Genomic DNA, 21,279 nt, shown 5'->3' on the forward strand with positions numbered 1-21,279 from the left:
TTTTTTGTTAAAAGGTAAAACGGACGGATTTCTTTTGCATGAACTTGTTGCTAGTGTTCCCTAGAAAAATTTTATGAGGTGCAAAAAAATATTGATGCACCTGAATCGCCTAAAACTGACTGTTTACATTTACCCCGAGATTTTGAAATTTTCCTAAAATTCGGGGTAAATGTAAACACCACTGTAGTTAAGCGAGGTTTAAGAAACAAGTTATTTCAAGTATACTACTGTTTTAAGGGATGGAAAAACTGAAAAAAAATTCTTCGTAGATGTGTAGTAAATCAACCAGTTGACTGATAATGTATCATGTAAATAAACAATCAACCATTACAAAATTAGTAATGTAAAAACTTGAATAACTTGAACAAATTTTAATAGATTTTCATTCAACTTGGTAAAAAGAAGTTTTTAAGGTTGCTGAATAAAAATCTAAAATCGAATTTTTAAATTTCAAAATGGTGGATCCAATATGGCGGATGAACCTAAAAATAATATTTTTAAAAATTGATCAACTTTGCTTGAATCTAGCTACTAGGGGGTTTTTGAGGTCGCTGAATACGAATTTGAAGTCAAATTTTAAATTTTCAAAATGGCGGATGAACCTAAAAATATTTTTAAAAATTGATCAAATTTTCAAAAAAAAATTTTTTTTTTTATCAAATTTTTTTTTCAAAGAGGACCTAATTTCCTTTTCTATGTAATGTTACATTGCCAAATTAATGAAATTGTGAAATAGAAGCAAATTTAATCAATTATTTTCTTTTAAAATGTAGTTCAAGTTCTGTTTACTTTTACCCCGAGTTTTCGAATTCTCGGGGTAAATGTAAACACTTAATTATTTATTAAGTAAATTGACGAAAATCAAAAATCAAAGTCAATTTTTGTTAGGGCATTAATAAGGAAGAATTACATATTTTTGTTTGATTTTTAAATTTATTTTTATGCAAATGCGAGACAAAATACTGAAACAGTAAAATTTTGATTTTTAATCTTTTTTGCATTAAAAAATAACTTACACTATGGCATTGCCAATTGTCAAAATAAAATATTGGCAATACTCAGAACATCTTGTAGGTTTATTAAATAATTTTAGTTAAAAATTTGGAAAATAATTGAATTAAACAAAGAATTTTTTCAATTTTTTAAAATAATCTAATCTGTTCATAATTATAATGGAAAATTTGATTAATTCAATTTTATTAAAATGTATTGATACAAATTGAATTTCTGCAAAGAATTTTCCTATTTATAATTAAGTAATTGAAAACCTTCCAAAGAATGTTATTATTTACGAAAATAATTAAATGCTTGCGTAAAATTTTATTAAAATTTTTGAAAATAATTAAATTGTGGAAAACAATTAAATTATTTATAAAGATAATTGAAATTTCGAGAATTTAAAAAAATGTTTGAACATAATTGAATTTCTGTGAAGAATTTTATGGAAATTTATGGAAATAATTGAATTCTTGTAAAGAATTTTTATTAAAAATAATATTCAAAAGAATTTAGTAAATCGGAAGAATTTTGCTATTTATGGAAATAATTGAATTCTTGAGAAGAATTTTTTTACAGTTTCTAGAAATAATTGAATTCTTTCGACGAATTTTCAATAAAATTCTTAAGAATAATTACATTTTTCGAGGAATTCGACTAAAATTGTATTAAAAATAATTGAAATTCTGCAATGAGTTTTACTATTTATGAAAATCATTGAATATATTGCGAAGAAATTTTTAAAAATAAAATTACAAATTACGATGACTAACTTCCCTTGATTATTTTCGAAAAATTGAAATAAAATAATTTAGATTATTTTAAAAGATTTTAATTATTTTTAATAGAATGTAAAGAAATTTCAATTATTTCAAAAAATTTCAATTATTTGTTTTATAAAAATTGAATTATCTTGAAACAATAGAATTGAAAAATTTTAAAAATATTATTTTTCAGAATTTTGAAAAAAACTTTGCGAAAATTCAATTTTATTAAAAAATTTTAAGTGTGTATCTTTTTATAAACTAACTAATAAAAATTTTAATTATTAATCTTCGTACTAAGAAACATGAATACATTAGAATATGACTCTTTATAAAATTCAATTATTTATCAATTATTAAATTAAAATACTTTAAAAATTCGATTTGTTAAAAAGTTTTTAATGAAATTCTTTAACAAATTTAATTATTTGCAGTTGAATTTCACAAAATTTCTATTAATTCGATATTTTTTTTCTTAATTTATTTACTAACTACATTTGAATCAGTGACTGATTTCTTACTATTAAATTAATTATTTTTAAGTGATTCAAATTTAGAGAACAATATAAATATCCATAAAAATTGAAATAAAAAGCGATTTTTGAAGAACAAATTAAAAAATTAAAACTTTTTTAATTTGGTGAAAAAATTCCCGGTTTTTCATTATTTTATATTATAAGAATACTAGAACCAAAAGGGCGCGCGTTGCGCGCCCACTCCTGGTCCTTTGACACACAAAATAAAACCTTAATGTAACCTTACATTAAATCTTAATTTAATAAAAACATATATGTTTATATTTTAATAATTATTTTTCTGTTAATAAGATTGTTTAAAAAATTTTTAATTTTTTTAATCTAAGTTTGACGAATTGAATTTTCTATAAAAAATTACACGTTAATGCCTATAAAAAATTCTCATTCTGGAGAAAATCACCTTTAAAATAAGCCTAAAATCATTAAAAATCATTCAGTATTTTAGAAGTCATTAAAATTTTTGTAAAACATTGAAAATTATCATTTTTTAAAAATGTCTAAATAAAATATTGATTAAATGACTTGAAAAATTATGTACAAACTCCAAGGATTAATTTAAAAAGAGAAAAATCAGTAACCTTCTATATTACAGAAATTGTGTAGATTTTTCTGCCGAAATACAGGCGAAATTTTTTTTAAATTAATACTTGGAGTTTTGCACATCAATACAGGGTAATTTAATTTTCCCAAAATATTCAGAACATTCTTGAATTTGCAATTGTTTTAAAGAATTGTTAATAACAATTTTAAAATTTCATTATTTAACAATCCCTTTATTTTATCATTAAAGTATAGTTTAATTAATTTTTTTTAAATTAATACTTGGAGTTTTGCACATCAATACAGGGTAATTTAATTTTCCCAAAATATTCAGAACATTCTTGAATTTGCAATTGTTTTAAAGAATTGTTAATAACAATTTTAAAATTTCATTATTTAACAATCCCTTTATTTTATCATTAAAGTATAGACTTTAAGCTTTAATTAAAAAAATTACTTAATTATTACTTCCTCATAGAGGAAGTATTGTAATACCAAAATTTTTCGAGTTCGATTTTTTGATATATCTTTATGCTATTTGACCTCAGGAGTTGCGGATATAAAGTGAGCGTACTTTGTGATAGATTAATAAAGTTTAACTAAATTTTTTTTGGATTTTTAATTTTCCAAAAACACGTTTTTTGCCCATAACTTTAAAAAAATGTTACGACACCTATAAATGTTTTTCCATAATTTTGTAGAGTTTTTTTAAACGCATCTATTGAGTTCTAATTGAACATTTTTCGTCCATATTACCGGAGATATTAAACTTTTAAAAATCATAAATTTTGGAAAAAAATATTTTTTTGAAAATTTTGTTAAAAAATGTAGAAGTAATCTTAAAATTATCGTTACCAACTTGTAGAGCATTATAAAACGATTCGATTGACTTATTTTTGAACCTAATTCGATAATAAATTTCGAAATTATTGGTATTTTAAAAACCAAAAATTGTGGAAAATGACATTTTCTCAACTTTTTTGTTTGAAAATTTTTGTTTAACTATTAAACTATTATAACTATATTGTAGAGTATTTAAAAATACATTGATTGACCTAAGATTCAATCACTTTTACCATATTTATAAAAAGTTATTCATATATTTTCCTATTATTATTATTATCTCTATGAGGAAGCAAAGTGTTCATGAAATGAGCGCACCAAAATTATAAAAAATATACAACTTGGCAGCGGTTTCTTTATTTGTTTCAAAGTAATAATAGCATGAAAATAAAATGATCTAAAACTTTAACACCAAATTACTTTAACAATGCAATTTTTTTTGAAAAAGTTTCCCTTATTGGGAAAAATTTTTTTTTCCTTATTGGGTCAAAACCCATTATATTAAAACATCAAAGATGTTTTTGTTGGGATTAAATTATTCTCTAATTAATGATTTATTACCATTTATTAAATCAATTTTAATTAATTGTACACTATCTGCAAAAATTATGTAAATGCTACATTTTAGTGCTATAAATAATTTTTTCATTTTGTAAAATGTATTAATTAACATTTTTCCCGTCTAAGACACTAAAACTCAATATAAGTATTCAAAAATTAAACTTAAAAGTAAAATTTAATTAACTTTCCAAAATCATTAAAAAATTTCTTGACTTTGTCTTGTTTAATAAAATTAATATAATTTTTGAAATACTTTACATGTTTTAATGTTCTTTAGATAAAGCTGAAATAAGCATTCAGTTTATTTTAATACAATTAATGTTAATAGTATTAATTTATGCTAATAGTATTTAACATTAAAATCTACAAGTAAATATGTAAATAAAAAAAGCCAAACATGACAGAATTTTATGTATTATCCTAACTTCAATGCTTGGCCATTTCTAGTTAAAAAAAGTATCAAGCTAAAACAAAAATTGTCTGTTTCAAAACATTTACAATATAAAATGTTTTTTGCCGTTTTTCGCGAATTTTTTTTTAAAGTAAGAATTTTTTTGAATTAAATAAAACATTTCTACTATGTTGTTCATATATTTAACTGTAACTCATATTTTTTATAAGCGTTTATATCAAAAATCTTCCAAATTAGGAGCTATTGCATATAGAGCTGCTCCGCCGGAGTTCATGACTGCCGTGCAGTCCTGAGCCCACAAATTTTGTCCGAAAGCAAAAAATCAAGTTTATTCATATTTTATAAATATTTTATTATTAAGTGAACTAACTTTTAAGTGAAAATATTAAAAATTGACACTACTTTAAAAAAAAATTCGATTTTTTGCCTACTTTTTTGCAACTTTCTTATTTTAAAAAAGGTACTAAAAATTTTTTTTCTTTTCAAGTTTAGTTCACTTAATAATAAATTTAATAACGAACAATTTCCAATTTTTCATTTTAAAATCGTTCAATAACTTTTTGAGCTACACTGCACGGCAATTTTAAAAATCCTGTTTTGAGAAAAACGCATTTAAAAAAATAGTATCAAAAATTGATATTTAGGGGAGAGTCTCCAGTTGTGAGACACCTCCAGTTGTGAGACAGTCAATTTTTTTAACATGCAATATTAAAAAGCCGATTGGTTTATATAAAAACATTTCTTTTTATATGACCCAACTTTTTCGTGTACGCCGAAGCGGATATATAAACTGTTTTTGTTAAATACCAACACTGTGTGTGATAATCGACTAAAAAGCGTTTTTTCAATAAATGCAAAGTACTTTTTTTCCAAGTTAATTAATTGGAAAAGGTAAATGTAATGCATTTTCTTTTAGTGTTTTCCTTATATTTCGTGAGGCAATATTGCATTGTTCCAATCTACGGTTGAAAATTATTTAATTTTCCTTTTTCAAAATAGCGCCAATTTCTGGGTGTGAGACACAGCATATCACCAGTTGTGAGACGGTATCAACACCCATCTGGGCAGCATAAAAAATACGACTTTGCAGGCATACTATTTAAATGTTGTTTTTATTTTTTTTTCTAGTATTTTTGGGCATGTCAAGTCGAAAAAAGTCAATTGATTCAGAAGAAATCAATTTTAATGCTCTTGTTGAAGCTATTAAATTGTGTTTATACCGACAGATTGGCTCAGTCGGATAGGTGCCTGGCGTTGGTGGTCGTTTAAGGACCAAGGGTATAAGTACCCTTGGTTCGCGCCCATTGACGGGTGGTCCAGGCGTAATGCGAGTACTCCTAATAAAGTCGGCTGTAGACGCAAAATTAGGTTAATATATATTATAGAAAATTTCTAAAGTAGAATGGTTATGCTTAATCCAAAAAAGTATTTCTCGGGGACTCTTGTCGAAGTGCGTAAGGCCAATAGGGCAGGAGTATAAACAATAAAAAAAAAAAATTGTGTTTATTTGATAGTCATATTTTGGCGAATAAATATTATTATTTTAATGATTCTAGAACTGGCACCTTATTATTATGGCACCTGTTTATTACCTTCAAGACTCTAATTTTGAACTGAAATAAAAAATATTCTTTTTTTGTTTAAGACAACATAAACTTTTTTATAATAAAAAACTGGGTACTGGTTTAAGATTTATTAAAAAAATATTAAACCATGTAAAGTATTTCTGAAATTATATTAATTTTTTAATAAAACAAGGCAAACTCAAGGACGAGATTAAGCATTTTTAAAATGATTCTAGAAAGTTATTTAAATTTCTTTACAAGTTTAATTGTTGAAAAAGTAGATAATTTTAGTGACTTAGACGGGAAAGTTGTTAATTTATTACTTGCATTTCTTAATTACAAAAAAGAAAAATCATTTTATATCACTAAAAATTAGTATTTTACACAATTTTTAAAAACTTACCTCCTTATCCTTATTTTTAATCACAAAAATTTTTTTCGTCTTTTAATTTTGAAAAGAGAAAAAAAGTGTTCTTCACATTGCACTTTTATTTTTCTGTATTATATAATGCGAAAATCTGTTAATAAACTATAACTACACTGTAAAAAAAGAGAGTTAAATTTTAACTCCCCAGGGGATTCTATAAAAGTCGCACCCATTGGGGAGTTAATGCCAGGGGAGTTAAATAAAGAGAGTTAAAACTTCACACCCAAATGCTAACTCCCCAATGAAAAAATAACTCGCGCGGGTGTTGAATGAAGGGAGTTAGAAATTAACTCTCTTTTGGAGTTGATTTTTAACTCGAAAAATTACACTCCAAACTCCCGAGTCCGTTAACTCCCTAAATTTTTTACAGTGTATATATGTATACTCAAGTATAAAATAGACTACCAACTCTCTCTCCTCTCTCTCTCTCTCTCTCTGGTCACTCAATAGACTGCCTACTGGTTGAAAGAAACCCTTCAAACAATAGGCCAGGTACTCGAGCAGGCCTTACGTTTCTCTTTAAATTTTATACATATATATATGTATATATATCTTTCAAATATCTTTCTGTCTTCTTCTTTCTAAATAAATAACATAAATCGGTCCCTGTTTATAACGCAGAAAATCTAACGCTATTGCTTTCTTCCTCTTTCCAAATAGAAATAACATAAATCGGTCTCTGTTTATAACGCAGAAAATCTAACGCTAATGCTTTCTTTCTCTTTCGAGGATAAGCAACATTAGACTGTCTCTCTTTACCTAATTTGCATATCTACTCGTTTCATATTAAGGATTGTTACTGTAACTTCTTTAAAATAATTTTCATTATTTCAATTTAATTATTATTTTTTAGAATTTTTAACTAAAATTCTTCTTTAAATCAATTATTTTTAATAATTTTTGATAAAGTTCTTTTGAGAATTTTCAAATTCATTTTTTTACAATTCGAATTTTACAAAATTTCAATTATTCGGAAATTCTTCAATTAAATATACATTAGAAAATAAAAACTTGAAATAATTTCAAAAAATTTCGATTAAGCTTTTTGAAAAAAATTAGTTCCATAGAATTTTTAATTAAAAGTATGAAAATTTCAAATTTTCAAAGATTTTAATTTGAAACTTTTACAAAATTCAATTATTTCTAAAAATTGCCATTATTAATAACTTCTCCAAAATTTAATTATTATCTAAAACTTTAACTGAAATTAATTTTTAAATCAATTTTTATTAGAAAATTCTACGAGAATTTAATTATTTCAATACAGACATATATAATTTATTAAATAATTGAATGTTTCTTAAAACGAATTTTAAGAAAATTTTAAAAATTAATTACATTTTATGAGGAATTTGATTAAAATTGTATTAAAAATAATTGAAATTCTGCAATGAGTTTTATTATTTATGAAAGTAATTGGATTTTATAAAATATAATTGAATTTTACAACGAATTTTCTAAAAAGTTCCTGAATGTAATTGAATTTTAGCGAAGAATTTTGCTGTTTATAAAGATAATTGAAATGTTGGCGAGAATTTTGTTTTTTAAATTTTTGAAAATAATTGAATTTCTGAAAAAAAATTAATATTTATATTAAAATAGTTGAATTCATTCAAAGAATTGCGTTAAAATTTTTAAAATTGAAACTAATTTCAACAGAATTCAAATTAAAATGTTTCAACAAAATACTTCATTAAATGATTTATAAGTAATAACTTGATGGCAGTTCTTCAATAGATTTAAGTTATTTAACATAAATTATTGTCAACAATAAAAAAAATTTAAGGTTTTTTTATAATTCGTGTTAATTTCATAGTTTATGAGGTAACCAAAAAGACACAAAAATTCATCATTTTATTATAAATTCTAAACATTTAATTTTTTCCAGTACTTTTAATAAAAATCCCTGACTTTTCTCTGAATTCCCTGATTTCCCTGACCTGTGGCAACCCTGATAAATTAATTCAGAAAATGATTTCATTTTACAAAAATAGAAAATAAAGTTCCTTCATTTCGAAAAAAAAAATACAAGAAAAACTAAAATTCTATTTTCTTTTCTGCAGTAAAAAGGAAATATTTGAAAAATAAAAATACTTGGCATTTTTCTTAACACCTATGTGCAAAACTACTGAATGAATCTTTGACGTGCTTCCTGGCAATTAATTCCCCAAAGCAATTTTCAACGCTATTAATTGTGTTCACGTAAAAAAGAATTTTTATTCCTTCTCATTCCTTCAGTCTCTATGTAATTATACCCAACTGCTCATTACAGTCAGTACAAGTACGAATTACTGAAAAAGAAAAAAACAAATTTTTCCCCTTTTTCGATTATTATTTTTCTAAAATAGAATTCTTGTGTAGAAATTGTTACATAAAAAAAAGAACGAAATTCCAAACATAAGAGTGCAAAAGACAGTTTACCCTCGATTGCTACAATTTTCTCTCTCTACTTTATATATTGTGGAATGTATGAGAGAGGAAACTTACAACTGATACACTCGTTTGCTCTAATAGATCCGTGACAGGGTTCAGTTTTCCACCCTGCTTGTCTTTAGAACGATCGATATAAAACTCTGACGTATTATATTTCTTAAAAAGTTTCTCTCTTCTAAATTTCTTACTCATTTTTTTTTCAAATACATCCCATTATATTTATACAGTCATTTAGCCTCTAACTCTAAAAATTATATTTCCCCATCAAAAATTCCTTTCTACTTATATGCATAAAATTCAAATAATAAAAAAAATTTCAAAATTGCCATAAATGAGTTTTTTTTTTTTTTTTAATTAAAAAATTTATTTTTCAACAAAATTTTTTTACTGCATCTATAAAATATTTCCTATCCTCGCATACATATGGGGCTTAGTGAATCCAGCTCCACTTGAATATCAGAGAAAAAAATACATGAATACTCTTCAATTTTATTTACAGATAACCCTCTTGATTTCGTATTCAATAGTGAAAAATTGCTCTTGCGAGAAACTGCTGAATATTTAAAATATATATAGCCATGATTCAAATTTTTATACAGAAAGCGAAAAAAAAATGAAATCGTGCTTTGAAATCGAAACCAAGATAGTACAATTAAAATAATTTGAAGTTCTAAAAAAAATCGTAAGCAATAAAAAAATCAATTCTTTTGCTATATTTGAATTTTTTTTATTCTTTACAACTTTTCATTGATTTAAAAAAATTTTCTTTGATTTAAACAAATTTTTTTTGAACCCAAGAATTTTTTTCTTTAAATCTAGGAAATTCTGTTAATGATATATTGATATGGAGCGAAAGAAAATTCTTTGAATTGAAATGGAAAATTTCTTTGAAACAATAGTAAAATATTTTTGAATCAAGTAAATATTTTTTAATCAAATAAATAATCTTAGAACCAAAGAAAAATTATTTTCAATCAAAGAAACAAGTCAAGGCAAATGATTTTTTTAATTCAAAGAAAATTTTTTTCTCGAGTAGAAACAAAAGTAAATAAATCAATTTAGTTTCTAGTCATTTAAATCTTAACCGATTTTAACTTTTTTCTTAAAGTTCAAAACCAAGATAGAGCAATAAAATAATATTTTTCAACAAAAAAAAATTGCAAGCAATAAAAAAATTAATTTTTTTGCCAATTGTATTTTTTTGTATTTATATATTTTTAGTAAAATATAAAAATTGTAATTACCATATATATATATGAATGTATATTATTGAATAATGCAATAAGTCGCTGTAAAATGATGACCACACGAAATGTAATTTCACAGAATATAAATGTCAAAAAAGTTCTTTTTTTTCCAAAAAAGAAGGTACACGACACAGGCGGGGACCTTTTAAGTAATCTACGACAGTAATTAACGATTCACAATTAAAATACGGACAGGTCTTTTCACTTTAGCTCGTATACACTCAGCTTCCTTGAATTATTCCTTCTTCTTCTTAAATTTCTCTCTCAAAGTACAAAATAAAAGAAGAGAAAAAGAAAAAAAAAACGTTCAAGAAATATTTTTTTCCCTATATCCAATAATTTACTTCCTACAAATTTTCTCTCTCCCAAATATTATGATAATTTTTTTAATTTACATATTAAATATTGATAATAATTATTAATATTAATAATTAATAATTAATAATTAAAATATTATCACAGAATTTCTAAGGATATCAAATTGAGATAAAAACCGAATCAAAACGTTGCTTTGCAACATTTTTACATACTTCGTTTTTTGTCTCAATTTGGTATCCTTAGAAAAACTGTGATAAAAGAATAAAATTAATAATTAATGTTATTATTATTATTATAATTATTATTATTTTTATTGTCAATATTTGTTATTGTTTTTTTGTTTTATTATTGTTGTTATTATTCTAACATTATTATTATAGTTTTTTTTATTGTTTTGTTTTATTATTGTTGTTATTATTGATATTTTTATTATTATTATTATTTTTATTATTATTATTATTACTATTTTGCTATTGACACCATAAATTTTATTATTATTGTTTGTATTATTAGTTTCATTTTTAAACAAAGAATACAAAATTTTGGTTGGGGTAGAGTATTTCTAAAATGTATTTTCTAATTTTTTACTTTCAAAAAACTTTTTTTTCTAATAAAGGTGAATTTCTAAAAAACTTTTTTCTAATGAAGGTGATTTTCTAATTTTCTTTCTTCTAATGCAGGTCATTTCCTAAAAATTTCTTTTTCTAATAAAGGTTATTTAAAAAAAAAAAAATTTCGAACAATATTCAATTTTTGTAATGACGATTAATATAGATGATTAAAAAATAAAATTTCCGAAAATTGTTTAATTCTTCAAAAGAAATACTTGAGATTTCGTTAAAAAATTATAATAAAAAAATAGAAATTACGCAAATTTTTTAACAAAATTAAAAAATAATCTTGTTAAAAATCGTAATTAACAAATAGAAATTATAGGGATTTTTTTCCTAAAGATATTTTAAATTTTCTTAAAAAAATGTTTTATAAATAAATTAATTTTGGAAATTTTGGTATAAAAATGATGCAAATTATTATTTTTTTTTCAAAGAAGAACCGAATTTTGTTGAAAAATTGTGATAAAAAATAATAATTTATTAAAAAAATTTTTCTTCTTTTTCAAAAAGAATTTTATAATTTTGTAAACAGAATTATGATTAAGAAACAAAAAATAATTCTTAAACTTAGTTTTTTTAACCATTTTCTAACTTATATCAAAATTATGGAATTTTACAAATTTTAGGAAAATAAATATTAGAAATCATAAGTTTTTATAAAAACTTTTTTTAAAAATACTTTTTTTAGAAATTAAAACTTGTTAGAAAAACTTTTTGTAGAAAACAGATTTTATGAGAAATCGCTTTTCTAGACAAAAAGGATTAAAAAATATTTTTTAGAAAAAGTGACCACCTACCCAAAATTTTATCAAATACAAAAATAAGAGAAAAAAACTTGTGAACCTAAAGGAGACGTGTATGAAAAATATTAATGAAATATTTAAATGAATTGCCATTATTTATCAAATTAATCATTCTGCAAATTGAGAGAAAGATCAAAATTAAAAATTTGAACAAGAACCGAACTTAAAAAGAGAGAAAACAAATTTATTTAATAAAAAAAATTTGCAATTTTTGTAAATAGCCATGATTTTAGTAATCAAATAAAAAAATTTATTTATTAAATAAAATAAAAATAATAATAATAATAATAATAATAATAAAAAGAAATTTAAATTTAGAGAAGTTTGGTACCTAAATTTTTTTCAACTCTTTTTTTTCGTTATCTTTTTGTTTTTTTTTTCTTCGTTGACAACAATTTTTTTTTCATTTGATTACTGAAAACACAGCTATTTCCAACAATTGCAGAATTTTTTTGCTTTTTTTTTATTAAATAAATTTATCTTCCCTTTTTTTTCCCCGTTCAGTTTTCTAATTTTGGTCTTTCTCTTAAGTCGCAGATTACAAGACAACGAAAGTTGGCGCCACGGAATCGTCTAGGCAATAAATATTAGCCCAGGAAACATATAACTTTTGTTCTCCTTTGAGAGGGAGAGAGCGCAGGACTTTACGCACTCTTTAGTCCTTTAAGAGATCCAACCCCTCTTCACGCTGATTCCCTCCACTAATTTCCCTTCCTATTTTTCATTCACCCTTCGTGTGTACGACTGCTGTCAACTAATCAGAGAAAATCATTCACTAATCTCAAGAGATTATTGCCCTCGACAAATTACAATACTTAATCCTTTGGGATTTTTTTTTTTTTTTTTTTGAAAAAATTTCGAGATAATTTTTGATTGCATTTAAAAGTTAATTTATAATTTTTGTTATCGAAAAACATTTTTGTTTATTTATTTTTTATTTATTTATTATTATTGTTATTACTTAATTTCTTTATTTTGTTTATTTTTATTTATTTTCTTTATTTGTTTATTTATTTGAAAATTTTCATTCTGACACATTGAATCAATAAAAGTTGACATTGAATTAAAAATAAAAAATTTCCAGTATTATTAAAAAAAGATCAAATTTTTATGTCACGTTACTGGAAATGCTACCTAATCACTAAAATTTTTAATCTTCATCCAATGTCAATTTTTAATGGATTAAAGTGTCGAATCTAAAATTACTCACACTTTTTCTGATACACTCTTTTAAAAACTTTTATTTTTTTACACAAAAAATTGTTTTTTGATTTAAAAAAAAATAGAATGAAAATAAATTCTGTAAAACTAAATTTTGTATTTCACTATTAAATATTCCATTATTCCTTCAATTTATTTATCTGGTGCAAATTCCGAAATTATTTTGTCTCTAAAAATAATACTTTCCCTCTAAAAAAAAAAATTTTTTTTAAATATTTAATTATATATCAGTTTTTCTAAGGATATCAAATTGAGACAAAAAACGAATCGAAAGTGTTGCGAAGCAACATTTTTGATTCGTTTTTTGTCTCAATTTGATATCCTTAGAAATTCTATGCTTATTTTGTGCAAATACTGAAATTTTTCTGTCCAAAAAAAATTCTTTTTCTCTAAAAAAAAACCCCCCTTTTTTTAATATTTAATTATTTTGTGCAAATTCCGAAATTATTTTGTCTCTAAACAGAAATATTCTCTCTTTAAAGATGCTCACAATTTTTTTTTCACATTTAATCCCCTTTTTTCAAGGAACTAGTTTTTAAGTTTAATTTAGTGAAAAGCAAAAAAACATTTTCATTTACAAAAAAAAACTAAATATGAGAAAATTGTTGGACTTTTTTAGAAGCACTTTAAAAAAGTGACAAGTGACTGTTATAAATCTATTTTCTTTTTTTTTTGTCTCTTACTTCTCAAGCTGATTGGTATCTCTTGCAACGAAATATATATATACGTATATATAAAGATCTTTATTTTCTTCTTATTTTTATAGTTACTAAGTAGAAAGATACCGTGAGAGGTAAGTCTGTTTAATGGAGTGAGCCACGATTGGAAACTAAGGAAAAAGCAGGGCAACTCAAACCTTATAGTCAAACTGCTGAATCACTTTAACCTATTATTTTTCATTCCATGTGATCGATAATTTATTTGCGAGCAAAATTTATCAAAAAAAATATTTTTCAAATAAATTCAACAGAAAAAAAGAAAATCCAAATAAAAAAAAAAACTTTTTACTTTATTTAAACAAAATTAAATTTCAAATTATAAACACTCCTTTTAATAATTCTAATGGCGGAACGAAAAGGAAAAAAATTCTTCAAAATCTCTTTTGAAAATATTTTTCATATATAAATTCAACAAAAAAAAATCCAAATAAAAAAAAAACTTCCCACTTTATTTAAACAAAATTAAATTTCAAATTACAAACACTCCTTTTAATAATTCTAATGGCGAAAACGAAAAGGAAAAAAATTCTTCAAAATCTCTTTTGTCAGTTTCATTACTTAAAAAGCTTTTTTCCCCCACAATAAGTAAATTTTTTTTTTTGCAAAATTCACCAAAAAAATGAAAATTTCTCTTTATTTTAGAAAAAAAAAATTTTCGCAACACTCTTTCTTCTCATTAATTAACACGAATCAAATTTCCTGTAAATTAGGGGATTTTTTTTTGTTGCACGACTCTTTTGAGGATTGAAACATATTCCCTTGGGAATTGCTTGATTCGGTATATATATACTCTTCTCATCAAAAAAAAAAAAGAAAAAAAGGGTCATTTCACATAAAGTCGATCATGGTACCATAATGAAGAGATCAAGTTGACCGTAAATCACACGTTTTTCATTTCCCCAAACCCTAATCAAAAAGAGAGAAAAAAGAACATTTTTTATTTCAATCAGAAAAGTACATTTTTTACTTTCAAGAAGGAATATCAATAAGACTCAATAATTTTACCCCTCTTTTCTTTTTTTTTTGCTATTTTTTCCTGATTTTTTAACAAAATTATCCTCAACAAAAAAATATTGATGAGAAATAAAAAATTTACCATAAGGACCGATATTGAGACGAAAGTAAATTAAAAATTAATTTTGGTTCAGTTTTTTTATGATCTGTAGTTAGAAAAATTTTTTTTGTTAATCTAAGAAAAACGTTTTCTGAGACTCGTCTTGTTTTATTCAAAATAAATTTTTTCTTTTATATAAAAAGAGGGTTTTTGATTCAAAGAAAATTTCTTCGATTTAAACAAATTTTCTTAGACTCAAGAAAATTTTCTTTGATTTAAACAAATTTTTTTTAAACCCAAGAAATTTTTTCATTAAATCAAGGAAATTTTATTCTTAACATAAAGTCAAAGAAATAATTCTTTAAAATGGAAAATTTCTATGAAACAAATAAATTGTATTTAAATCAAATAAAATTTGTTTTGAATCAAATTGAATTGAAACTAAATTCATTCATTTACTTTCGCTTCTTTGCCCAGAAAAAAGTTTTTGTTGATTTAAAGAAATCATTTGCTTTGATTTGTTTCTTCGATTGAAAATTTAGTTTTCTTTGATTCAAAGAAAATTTCTTCTATTAAAAATTTATTTTTCTTTGATTGAAAGAAAATTTCTTCGATTTAAATAACTTTTCATTGATTTAAACAAAGTTTCTTTAATTTAAACAAATTTTCCTTGATTTGAACCACTTTTATTTTATTTAAACACAATTTTTTTGATTTAAACAAATTTTCTTTGAACCCAAGAAATTTTTTCTTTGAATCAAGAAAATTCTGTTATTATTATAGAGAAGTCAAAGAAATAATTCTTTGAATTTTAAAGAAAAATTTCTTTGAAATAAATAAATCATTTTTGAATCAAGTAAATTTTTTTTATCAAATAAATTTTCTTCGAAACAAAGAAAAATTAATTTTCAATCGAAGAAACAAGTCAAAGCAAAAAATGATTTCTTTAAATCAACGAAAACTTTTTTCTTTGCTCAGAAACTAAACTAAATGAATTAATTCATTTTCATGTCACTGAAATCTGAACTGATTAAAAAAATTTTTTTGATTAAAATTCGTTTGTTTGTTAATTTAGTTTTCAGCTAAAACAAAACTAAATTCAATTAATTTCAGATCGACACGAAATAAAATTCAATTTATTAACTTAATTTTAATTTGTTGCAGAACTAAATTCGATTTTTCAATTTACTTTCGGTTTTCATTTCTCAACTAAATTCGATTTTTCAAAATTTTCTATTCGATACAAAACCAAAATTCGATTTTTTAATTTAGCTTTGATTTGAAACAGAACTAAATAATATTTAATTTAGTTTCAAATTAGCACAAAACTAAAAAAAAAACTAATTCCTAAAACAAAACTAAAATTTCGTGACATTCTCTCCAAAAATTTACCGAACATTTAAAAATTAAATACAGAAAAAGAATTCTTTTTTATTAAAAAGAGCTTATTCGAAAAAATTATAATTAGAAAAAAAAATTAAAAACTACATTACCAAAATTATTTTTCCGATAAAAATATGTTTTTCTACATAAGCAATTTGCATATAAGCGAATATAAAATAAAAAAAAAGTAGTACAAATAAGAGAAAAAAAAACTAATGGAAGTCGGAAAATCTGTTTTATAAGTTTACTCGGCTCTTTTCATGTAACGACTGATTGTAAAACGACCCTAAACTGCCTCTCATCCTAACGTCATATAAATAGTAGTCCTTTATGACCCTTTCCTCGATCCACTAACTCCACTTTTTACCACATGCACACACAACCCATATACACATACACAATTTTCTTCTTCGCATCTTTTTGCAGCACAAAAAAACTTAATTTTATATTTCACATTTTACTCCTCTTCAATGAAATTATATATTATTTTTTCCCACACAAAATAATTTCAAAAAGGGGAGGAAAAAACAAAAAAAAATAAAGTACTGATCGTTTTTTCAGAGTTTATAATTTTCAATTTGTCTACTTTTATAGTTTAAACATATTTTTTTTAATTTAAGGTTTTATGATATTAAAATTTTATGCCTACAATAACAACAACGATATTAATAATTAAATATTAATAAATTAATAATAATAGTAATAATCTCTCTAAATTTAAATTATTTTAAATATTTTTATTTTCTCTAAAATTTGAATCAGTAAAAATCCTTAGTAAATTGAATTATTATCTGACTTTTTCTTTTTAAATTAGTAAATTTTACCAATAAATAGTCATTTTTACTACTTTTTTAGTAAATTTTACTTATTAATAGTAATTTCTACTACTTTTTTTTACTAAAATTAACTAATTCCAAAGGAAAAAATCAATCACTAATTAAAATTAGTAATTTTTCCTAATTTAGATTTCGAGAGATAATTACACTGAAAAAAATTTATTTGTTTAAAATAAACGATTAAAATAACGTTTGTTTAAAATAACAATATCGTTAAATAAACGATTAATAAATATTTAATATTTACTAGAATCAAATATTTTTTATTTAAATCAGTTAAGCTGTGATTGCTTCAAAGATTAAATTTATTGATTCAAATTTATTTGATTTAAATAAAAAATTTTTGATTCAAGTAAATATTTACTTAATAATAGACAAGTAATCGGTTCTTTGAATCAAATAAATTTTTTTCCAAAGTAATAATAATTAAAATAATATATAATTTATGTCAATAAATCTCTTTCAAAGAAGAAAGGCGAAAAGTATGTTTAAATAATAATAATTTAATAATTTTAATTTATTTTGTTTTTATATATTTTATATTTTAATATATTTTATATTTTAATATATTTTATACTTTAATACATTTTATATTTTAATATATTTTAAATTTTAATATATTTAAAAAAAATTAATACCTTTTGAAAAGTTTAATATAATTTAAATAAAGTTTCAAGCAAAAACTAAAAAAAAAAATATCAACGGGGAAGAAAGAAAAAGTGACTTAAAAAAAGAAACCCTTTTTAATGAAGTTATAAAAAAAAAGAATCTTGAAATAATTAACTCTTATATCCAAATTGGTATAAGGAAATAAAGCATCACGTTCAGATGGCCTTCTCGAGTTAACGCTCATTATTATATATGCCGATAATTAACCGATGATCTTGAATTATCGTTATTGATCATCATCATCATCATCACTCTACCAACATATAATATTTAGCGTCATTATAACTGATAAAATTTAATTAATTACAATATATCGATTTTATAATCCCTCTTCCTTGTAAAAACATATTTCAAAATGAAAACAGAGCAAAAAAGAAGAAAAAAAAATTATAAAACTACCCTCCTTTATTATTATCATCATTATTACTATATAAATTATATTATAATTATATTATTTTTCAAATTAAAACAGTTATTTCATTTCTAATTAAACTAATTATTTTCCTTTGTAATATAAACTGAATTCAAATCTTCAAACGATTTTAAATTTAAACATCTGGCTCTATAAATGTAGTTTTTAATTTACAGTTTCTTTATAAATTTTTTTTTTTATGAATATTTTATTATTTCATTATTAATAAAATTATATGTGCATTTATTAATTATATTTCTCATCGAAATGGAAAATTACTTTCTTTTACAAATTCGTTTACAAAAGGGCGAATAATAATTTTTTTTTTCGGAAAAAATAAAATTGTTTGCGTTCTGGTAAAATAAAAATTTTCTTTTACTAAAAAGAAAAATGAAAATATTTCACATTTTATTGCCATGTACAATATTAGAAATAAATTTAATTTTCCTTTGTGTGGTGAAAATCTGTATGTGACGTAGTCGATTATTTCGTTTTTGATCACAATTTTGCCCCACTTTCATTAGTAAGCAATGCTTTATTAATTAATGTTCAAAGTCATTAACTTAGATTAGAACACGAAATGATGCCAGTAATTTAGAAAATATAGTATTATTTCCCAATTTCGATAATTGATATTTCCTTTTGTTAACTACTTCTGCATTATTTTCCCTCTGATTTTTTTTTACTTTTCCTTTCTTTAAATTTTCTACTGTTTTCTTTCTAATTTCTGTTTTTTTTTCTAATTATTTACTTGGAATTTACAGTAAACTGAAATATTTGTCTAATTTTTCTGCTTTAAAATAATTTTTAACTTTCACCAATTTTTTTTAAATATTTACTCAATTTTTGTATATTTTTAAATATTTACATTTTCTGAATAATTATTTAATTATTACCCATAATATAAATATTGTAATTGATTATTATAATTAACTTTTTAAAACTGATTATTATAATTAATTATTATAGTTGATTATTTAAGTAATTATTTAATTCATTATTGTAACAATTGTTTATAATAATAATATTTCCTTCATTTCTCTCCTATTTTCCACTTTCCTGATACTTTTAAAAACTTCTGCAAACTTTACATCACATGACTCAACATTGTAAAATCTCCGTCTAACTCTATTCACAAAAAATAATTTGATTGAATAGTAAAATATTTTTTAAAAAAATTTTTTAAACCATTTTTTAAAAAATTTAACAAAAAAAAATTTTTTGCAAAAAAAGAATTGTTTTTCCTTATATATTGAGGAAATATAAAAATTTTATTTCATCTTCAGAAATGAATAGTAAAATAGGAACTATTTAATTTGAACGACAGTAATTCTAAACTTGTGCAGAAGAAAGAAAACCATAATTTTTTATTCCTCTACTAAATAAATTTTTCTATAAAAATTTTTCTCCTCCATTCTATATTATGAGAAAAAATATTTCTCATCCCGATTAGTATTTTTGCATCTTTTCCCAAATATAATATAATATCTCATAAAAGAAGAAAATTTCCACGCAAAACAAAATGTTCCCAATTAATTTAAATCGTAATTTATTCCATTTTTTTACAATTTAAATTTATTGAACTAATTATTATTACTCGCGAATAAAATTTCAGCCAAATGAAAACATTTACTATAGAAACTTTTACAACTTTCTCTGTTTTATTATCATTTCTATTGTTATTACAATTATTTTATTTTTATTATTTTCTTTATTATTATTTTTATAATTATTATTATTATTATTATTATTATTCTTATTATTATTATTATTATTATTAATATTATTATTTCTGTTATATTAATTTTATTACATTCTTTATTATTATTTCCATTATTTTTATTCATTAAAATTTTTTTTTTTTGTTTAATTGTTAGATATTTATTTTAATTTGTTATTTATTTAGTTGTTAGATTTTTTTTATTATTTATTTAACTGTTAGATATTTATTTTATTTTCTTAACTGTTTAATTGTTAAATATTTTTTTTTATTTTTTTAATTGTTGGATATTTATTATATTTTATTTGTTAAATTATTAAATATTTATTTTATTATTATTATTATTTTACTAATTTTTACTACTCCTGTCATTAATATTATTATTCGAATTCCGTCATTCAAAACACATGAGATTTCCTGTCATATTTTTCAAAGAATGTTTCACTAAAAAATTTAAAAAGAATAATATTTTTTTTAAATTCTTTTATAATATTCAAGAGAGAAATTTTGTTTTCAATAGTAGAAAAACTGTCAAAAGAAAAAATTGAAAAAACAGAGAACAAAAAATTGCAAACAAAAACTATGTAGAAAATTGTATATTTTTTTAATAAAAAAAAATTGAGAGAAATTTAAGAAGAATTTTTTTTTTTCTTTAGAAAAAAAATAGAAGATGTAATTTCGTAATCGCACCTCGGATCGAGAACGGCGCCGGCGGGAGTTTCGCGGTTTGAGAGAGAACTGTCGCCACCGCGTGGCTCGAAAGCTCCAAGTTCCGAAGCGCTTGCGCGTGAAAGCTCTCCTTTTTCTCGCGGTACAGCAAGAGGTGATTTACATCTCTCCCTCTCTACTCAACTCTAGCCACAAGTTTCACGTTGTCCTTTCCTCAATTCCATCCCCCCTTTTATTTTCTTTCTCATCCCCACTATTTTGTCTTTCGAAAAAATATTTATTTTTTTTTTGTATTAATATTATCAATATTAAAAATATTTTTAATATTATCCATACTTAAAATATTTTTAATATTTTCGATACTAAAATATTTTTAATACTGTTTAATAGTAAAATATTTTCAATATTAAAATATTTTTAATATTTTCAATACTAAAAGTTTTTTAATATTTTCAATAGTAAAATATCTTTAATATTTTCAATATTACATTTTTAATATTTTCAATACTATAAAAGATTTTTAATGTTTTCAATATT

The 21,279-nt window shown here is 22.5% G+C and overlaps 1 long non-coding RNA gene across 2 annotated transcripts in view; it reads right to left on the reverse strand.

The window, feature by feature from the left end:
• LOC122510229 overlaps positions 1-20,798 on the reverse strand; it is a 75,317-nt gene extending 54,519 nt beyond the window's left edge. The window contains exons 1-2 of one of the 2 annotated variants that reach the window (XR_006302428.1): positions 20,764-20,798; positions 10,322-10,478 (exon numbers count right to left, since the gene is read on the reverse strand). This is a non-coding gene — a long non-coding RNA (uncharacterized LOC122510229). Of the gene's footprint in view, positions 1-10,321; positions 10,554-20,763 lie in introns of both variants that reach the window. The other variant, XR_006302427.1, reaches the window with a different exon arrangement.
• Positions 20,799-21,279: the final 481 nt, after the last annotated feature.

Source organism: Leptopilina heterotoma, unplaced genomic scaffold (assembly GCF_015476425.1).
Source record: "Leptopilina heterotoma isolate Lh14 unplaced genomic scaffold, ASM1547642v1 Lhet_68, whole genome shotgun sequence".
Classification (NCBI taxonomy): domain Eukaryota; kingdom Metazoa; phylum Arthropoda; class Insecta; order Hymenoptera; family Figitidae; genus Leptopilina; species Leptopilina heterotoma.